This window comes from Mesoplodon densirostris, chromosome 7 (genome assembly GCF_025265405.1).
Source record: "Mesoplodon densirostris isolate mMesDen1 chromosome 7, mMesDen1 primary haplotype, whole genome shotgun sequence".
In the NCBI taxonomy this organism is placed as follows: Eukaryota; Metazoa; Chordata; class Mammalia; order Artiodactyla; family Ziphiidae; genus Mesoplodon; species Mesoplodon densirostris.
Window position 1 is genome coordinate 115,311,112 of NC_082667.1, and position 7,945 is coordinate 115,319,056.

A 7,945-nucleotide genomic window follows, 5' to 3' on the forward strand; every position below is an offset into this window, starting at 1 on the left:
ACGACCACCACCCAGTCCCTGGCAACCACTGTTGTATTCTCTGCTTCCATGAGTTTGGTACGTCTTATACCTCATATAAGTGGAATCATGCCGTGTTTGTCCTTCTTTGTCTGGCTTATTTCATTTAGCAATAATGTCCTTCAGGTTCATCCACGTTGTCACAAATGACAGGATTTATATTTTTAAGGCTGTATAATATTCCATTTTGTAAATATACCACATTTTCTTTATCCATTTATCTTTTGTCACTTTTGTTATTTCCACATTTTGGCTATTTGAATAATGCTGCAATTGGGAATTCCCTGGCTGTCCAGTGGTTAGGACTCCATGATTTCACTGCCAAGGGCCCGGGTTCAGTCTCCGGTCAGGGAACTAAGATCTCACACGCTGCGTGGCACAGCCAAAAAAAAAATTAATAATGCTGCAATAAATGCGGGAGTTCAGATATCCCTTCAAAATACTGATTTCTTTTGGATATATGCCCAGAAGTGCGATTGAGGAACATTTAATTTTTAATAAGGGATCAGAAAAGTCTCACAGAGGAGGTAGCAATGAAGCTTGATCCTGAAAGATGAGAAAGATTTTGATTTACAGCAAATGGAGGGAAAAGACATGGTGGAATAAGCATGAATGGGACCCTAGGATGTGTCCACAACATTAATCCTATGAGGCTGCAACATCAGATGAATGGAAGGAGGTAGAGACAGAGGGGACTAAAGAAAGTGGAGAATGAGAAACTCACAGGAGATCCTGAATTTGGTCTTAAAAAGTTTAAAGTTGGGCTTCCCTGGTGGCGCAGTGGTTGAGAGTCCACCTGCCGATGCAGGGGACGCGGATTCGTGCCCCGGTCCGGGAAGATCCCACATGCTGTGGAGCAGCTGGGCCCGTGAGCCATGGCCACTGAGCCTGCCTGTCCAGAGCCTGTGCTCCGCAACGGGAGAGGCCACAACAGTGAGAGGCCTGCGTACCGCAAAAAAGAAAAAAAAAAAATGTTTTCAGTAACCCCATAGATAGAGTGCTGATCAGACAGCTCCTGCAATACCTGGGGAACTCCCCAATCAGGAAGGGCCAACAGGTTGTCCAGGTAGTTTCTGGAGTCTTTTGGCTTCAGAGCTCGGTACTTCTTTCCCGCATGGCTGTTTTCTCTCTGTCTGCGATCTTCACCCTGCAACCAGAGTGCATTTCTAAACTGCAAGTCCCAGCATGCCAACTGCATTAGTTATGTATTCCCATGGGATAAATAACCTAAAAGAGTGGCTGAAAACAATAGCAATGATCTATGATTATTATTTCTCTGGTCCTGGAGTCTGACTGGGCTCAGCTTCAATAGTTCTCACTCAGAGCTTCTCCGTGGTGGCTGTCAGACAGTCGTTGGGACTGGGGTAACCTGAAGCCTTGCACACTCCCATGACTGGAACCTGGCCTGGGAGGACTCAAAAGGCTGGGGACTCCCTGAGCAGCCCTCTCTATTTTTATATGGTCTCTACTTGTGGTCCCTCCAGTGTGGCAGCTGCAAGGTAGCCATACTTCTTACGTGGTGGCCCAGTGGTCCAAGGTCAAGAGCACTGAGGAGGGAAAAAAAAGAGTCCTAAGGGAGAGCCAGTTGGAAGCTTTATGGCCTTGGAAGTCATTCAGTGTCATTTCCACCACTTCCTATTCAATAGATGTGAGTCACTAAGTCTGACTCACTTACAGGAGGAGTTGAATTAGACTTTCTCTTTAGAAAGGAAGAGTATCTGTCTAGAGTTTAGAGAACTATTCTCTGCCTTTGCTGCCTCGGCATCTATTTTATTTGGCCAAGCGTCCTATGGGACGTTAAACGGACATTAGCCCCTGGTGCAAGCTCATGCCCTAGAGAACAGCCCACAGGGTTATATGCAAAGTAAGTTCCTAATATGACTTCCCAAGCAGGCCTTGTGAGCCACAGTCTCCTCCACCTCCCAGGGCCTTCCCCTTGTGTGCCCCCCGGAGTTTACCAAAATCTCACACGTTTTGGTTTGACTTGTCCAGTCCAGCCTTAGCTCAGGAACCCCAAAGCCCTCCCTCTGCACACCTTAATAAAAGCGTGTGCCCGAGGCCCTGCCGCTCTCTCTGCCTGTACCCCGCCTTGACCTCCCTGCGTAGCCCCTCCAAGAGGGCTCCAGAACCTGTGAGCAATAAACTTCTCTGCTTCATTTCCTCTGTGGTCTTTTTTGGAACCTCAGCTCACTGACCGACATCCCAGGGCTCTACCGGACAAAGTGTTAATTTTCCGAAGTCACAACAGTGCCACAGACTTTGCAGACATATTTGAAGACTATGACACCATTCCTCCTCTTAACATCGGTCCGTTGTCCCCCATTGCCTTCAGGATGAAATGTCAGCGCCCTTAGCAGGCTCCTGGGGCCCTTCTTGATCTGGGCGCTGTCAGGCTGTCTGGATTTCAGCCTCACCAATTCATGCACCTTCTCCTCACCTCCTCATACCTAAGCTCCAGTCACACCAAACAACTCTGGGGTCCCTGAGTGAATGTGTCAGGACCTGGCTCACTTTCATGCTTTTTGGGTGCCCCCTCTGCCTGAAATGCTCCCAGCCCCCACTGCAGCCCTAACCCCATGCAGCTGACTTGAAATCATTCACGATGCAGCTCTGCAGAGGCTTCCTCTGATCACTGTCCCATCCTGTGGGTTTGGCGCCAGCCTCAGGTGGCCCATCATATCTGTGTGCACTTCTACCCCTCACTTCACTGCAGTCTTTCTGCCTTGGGCCTGCCTGTGTCCTCCTCTACATGGTGGTCTCCTCGGGCACACGCATCAGGTTTTGCCCATCATCTCCCAGCTCCTATCAAACCCAGCATATTGTAGGCCCTCAAAACATGATCAGTGAATGAATGAGGGCCAAGGGTCTTCAAAAATTCTGCTATGGTGCCTGGAATTTAGACTTATATATTCTAAAGATAGATAGATAGATAGATAAGTAGATGATAGATGATAGATAGATGATAGATTGATAGATGATAGATATAAATATATATCTGTATATATATCTGTATGGTTATATATCTGTATGGTTATCTGTATGGTTATCCTTACATATGGAAAAATCATTATGAAAGCTGCCTAGAGGGACTTCCCTGTGGCACAGTGGTTAAGCTTCCACCTGCCAATGCAGGGGACACAGGTTCAATCCCTGGTCCGGGAAGATCCCATGCTCCGCAGAGCAACTAAGCCCGTGTGCCACAACTACTGAGCCCGTGTACCACAACTACTGAAGCCCACACGCCTAGAGCCCGTGCTCCGCAACAAGAGAAGCCACTGCAGTGAGAAGCCTGCGCACCACAACGAAGAGTAGCTCCCGCTCACCGCAACTAGAGAAAGCCGCATATAGCAACAAAGACACAACGAAGCCAAAAATAAAGTAATTAATTTTTAAAAATCTGCTTAGACACTGTATTATCACTTTAGCAGTGTTTGGTTAGAGTTCCGTAGAAAACAAAGCTTGATACTTTGTGAGATATAAATCTAGGGCAGGAAAACTGAGACAAGGAGAGATTCAAGGCAATGTTAGCGTTCTGGCTACCGTTCATGACAAGCTACGAAGAGACGTAGCAGATCTTTGCAGATGTGTCCATTTGGCACGTGGGATGTCTCCGGAAAGGCTATGTAGAGAAGATGGGGGAGGGGGAGACAACCTGACCCTCTCCTGCCAACCTCTGGTTTTCCATTGGTTGCAAGTTCACTCCATGGAGAGTTAACTCTCCCACACTTTTAAGTTGCAATAAGGGAATTGAGGTTACAGTAAAGGACTCAGAAAAGCTGCCGAAGACGTGTGCTGTACACGAGTAGCATATCAGGAAGTGTGCTATGGAGCCGTGTCCCTCAGACAGTGGTGAATGACAATTGCTGTTCAATCTCCAACGTACGATATACCGATGGTTTTGTAACATACAATAAAGGTGAATCACTGGAAAAAGGAAATTTCTAAACAAACTTACAAAATATGCTCTGAGTCTGCTACAGAACATATGAGTCACTCTTGGAAGAAGGCAGAGGGAAATTGCCTGGCCAAATAAATGTGAAAAACACTATGTGCAGAGGGCATCCTTCTCTCAGAGACTCTCTGTGTGGCTTAGCTTCTGAGATATCCCGCAGTGAAGAAAACTGGTCCCTCGTTTAAGCCCTAGTTTATAAAATATAGTTGATCATCAAACCCAGTCCTCACAAAACACCCATTAAACTTTATGGATCTCCAGTTCATCGCGTTGATATATTGAAAGTACTGGTTTGTTAGGTATATTGAAGGAGCGAGTTCAATCAACGTATAAGACAGTACTAAGCAACGTAGAATGTGTCCAATACCGGGAGGCAGTGGGGTCATTATAGTCTAACTAGAGACCTAGAGTGCCATGTGTAAAACATGTAGACTAGTACAGGATAATATAACCAAGCACCAATGAAAACGGCACAGGGTGTAAGTGCCTTAAAAGATAATACGAAAAATCGAAAATTTTATCAAAGAGCTTCCCATTTAGAAAGCACTAGAACTGGAACTTCCCTGGTGGTCCAGTGGTTAAGACTCTGTGCGTCCAATGCAGGGGGTGTGGGTTTGATCCCTGGTCAGGGAATTAAAATCCCACATGCCAGGCAGTGCGGCCAAAAATTAAAAAAACAAAAGGCACTAGATCCAAACAACTTAACTCTACAAAGGTTTAAGAAATTTTATATTCCTCAAACTAATCCAGAAAATTAAAAATATTTCCCAATTCTTTTGATGGCGTAATCATATACTGATGCCACCTTTAATAAATCACAAGAATATCAAAACTTAAAGACTAACTTATGAATATGAATTCGAAAAGACCTAAATAAAAAGTAGAAGAGGGACACCTGCATATTCAGTGGGTTATATTACCAGAAGAATCCTGGACCTGGGGGACCTGAATCTTTTATATAAGACATTAATCATGCCTACCCTTTGCTCAAGAGGAAGACATAATCTCTATCTTTTAAGGCTGTTTGCTATACAAACATCCTTGAAAAGATAGTTTGGAACAAAGGGAGAAACGCAACTCATGGAGAAACATGAGCAACCCATGGAGAAGTGTCTCCCAACATATGCAAAGAAAACTTTAAAATGCTATTTGAGGATATAAATGAAGATTACAAATTGAAAGATCTATTTTATTCTTGAATAATCACTAAATATAATGAAAAGGTCAAGCACACCTAAATTAATCTATAAATTTAATGCTATTCCAATTAAAGTACTAACAGGTGGAGCAACAGGACTCTCATTAATCGCTGGTGGCAATGCAAAATGGTACAGCCACTTGGAAGACAGTTAGTGTCTTCTTAGAAAGCTAAACATAGTCTTACCATGTGACCCAACAATCTCACTCCTAAATATTTACCCCAGTGAGTTGAAAACTTACGTTCACACAAAAACCTGCACACAAATGCTTATAGCAACCTTATTTATAATCGCCAAAAATTGGAAGCAACCAAGATGTCCTTCAGTAGGTGAATTGATAATGAAATGAAATATTATTCAGTGCTAGAAATGAGCTATCAAATCCATGAAAAGACAGGGAGAAAACTTAAATGCAAATAGCTAAGTGAAAGAGCCAGTCTGAAAGGCTACATACCATATGATTCCACCTACATGATATTCTGGAAAAGGCAAAACTACAGAGCCCTCAGTTTTGTCTGCCAAATAAAACATAATTCTCAACTTTTAGGTTGTGCCTTTTTTTTTTTCAGTCGACATCTTGTCAGTTCTTCTGAAAAGCTGGACATAATGTACTGGGTAAAAGGCCTTTAGTAATGTGGTGGTGAGGAATGGGTTGAGGGGATACATTCTACAGTCCTGGGATAAAGTCTCAGGCTTTTAGTGAGCCCATGCCTCTGGACTGTGAACTTCACAAGACTTTCTCAGATTTTTCTTTGACCCCCTTGAGTGGGAGAGGATGGCTGGAGTGAGCTAGTCTTGGGTATTTCCCTCCCCCAGGTCACTTAGTCTCTGAGAATACCCTAGCCCGTTAAGCTCTTGTTAACTAGTTTCCTCTGAGGGCAAGCCTTAGAGTAGAATGCTCTGGCTTATTTAAAAATGGTTCCCTTTCCCCTCCCCCTACTGGAAGCACTAGGGGATTGTTCTCCAAAATTTACTGTGGGACCATGGTCAAGCTCCTGGGGGTAAATCCCACAATATTGTGGAGGTCTCCCTATTACTGGGTTTCCCTAGAGTTTTTAATTCTCAGACTGGCACACACCGAGCATCCAGCAATTCACCAATTACAGTGCTGGTTTTCCTATTCTAGTGCTGGCCTTCGGGTGGTTTCCACTTCCGAGTCTCCGTTCTTGGAAGCCAGGACTTCCTGTATTCATCTGACTGTCTCTCCAAGCTTGGGGAGTGCAGTCTGCCCTGTGTCATCATCTCATGTTCAGATCCTAGAAAAGTTGTTGATTTTTCAGTCTGTTCAGCTTCTTACTTGCTGCTAGGATGAAGTGGCAACTTCCAAGCTCCCTACATGTGGAACCTGAAAGCAGAAGTTCTTAACTATATTTTAAGTAATAAATCGTACCACATTTTTTTAAATTTGCATTTTAAAGGGACATAAAGTTGAAAACCAGATTACAGCTTAGGGAAAAATATTTCCAATTCACATTATACACAAAGTCTAATCTATTTTTTTTATGCTGACGTTCTACACAATGTATAAAGAATTTTTTTTCTATTATGTGTAACATAGGCAAAATTATTTAAGTCAATAAAAAATTTTTAAATAAATTTATTTATTTTTGGCTGCATTGGGCCTTCATTGCCGTGCACAGGCTTTCTCTAGTTGCGGCGGGTGGGGGCTACTCTTTGTTGCGGAGCACGGGCTGTAGGCTCGGGGGCTTCAGTAGTTGTGGTCCACGGGCTCAGCTGCTCCACAGCACGTGGGATCTTCCCAAACCAGGGATCAAACCTGTGTCCCCTGCATTGGCAGGCAGATTCTTAACCACTGCGCCACCAGGGGAGTCCCTATGTTCTGATTCTTTCCCCTGCCAATCACCTTAGTTCCTCCAAACTCATAGTCTTCAAGATAAGACAGCCTTTTCAAAAAGAAGTTGTCATGTGAGTCAGCCCACAGTTCTTTTAGTTGGGCTTCTTTGATCTCCAGTGGAATATAGACACACTTCAAAATTTCCCACCTGTAATCTTTGGGATCCAATTTCCTCAAGCAATTTACTTTAGGACCATGTTTAGGGTCAGGGGTTGGATCTGCCTGGTTCTGAATTTGACACCCTCTAAAAATGTATTAGGTTCAAATCATATTCACTCCTAAGCCATCACACCCTAGAAAAGTACAGATCGTTGGGATATGCCAATATCTAAGATAAAAAAAGTTTGACTGTTAGGTTTTTCATAGTCTACTTGGCAGCTCTGTCTTGTAGTTCTTTCCCACAGATCTAACAGCTAACTCTATGAGTAAAGGAAACCACACAGTTACTCTATGGGGCGTTTCCAACGTTAATCTCTTTAATAGAAAATGGACAAAGGACAAGAATGAAATTACAGAATAATTACAAATGACTTTTAAGTATTTAAAAAGATGTTTAAATATATACAAAGTATTTAGAAAATGCTTACTTAACTACTAATTTTTACCTTTATTGTTATTATTACCTTTCCAAATAAAATAAATGCAAATTAAAACTATTAGACATCATTTTAAATTTAGATTGGCAAAGATTAAAAAAGTGGATAATGCAATGCACGAGCATTTCTATACTTTGTTGTTGAGAGGGTAATTTGATACAACTTCTTTTGGAAAGAAATTTAACAAGATCTATCAAGAGTGAAAAGGTATATATTCCTTTTATGCAGCAATTTCAATTCTGGGGTTGATCCCTTAGCTATATATGTTCCCAAATATGTGTGTACAAGAGTATTTATTGTAGCATCTTTAGTAGTATAAGCAAGT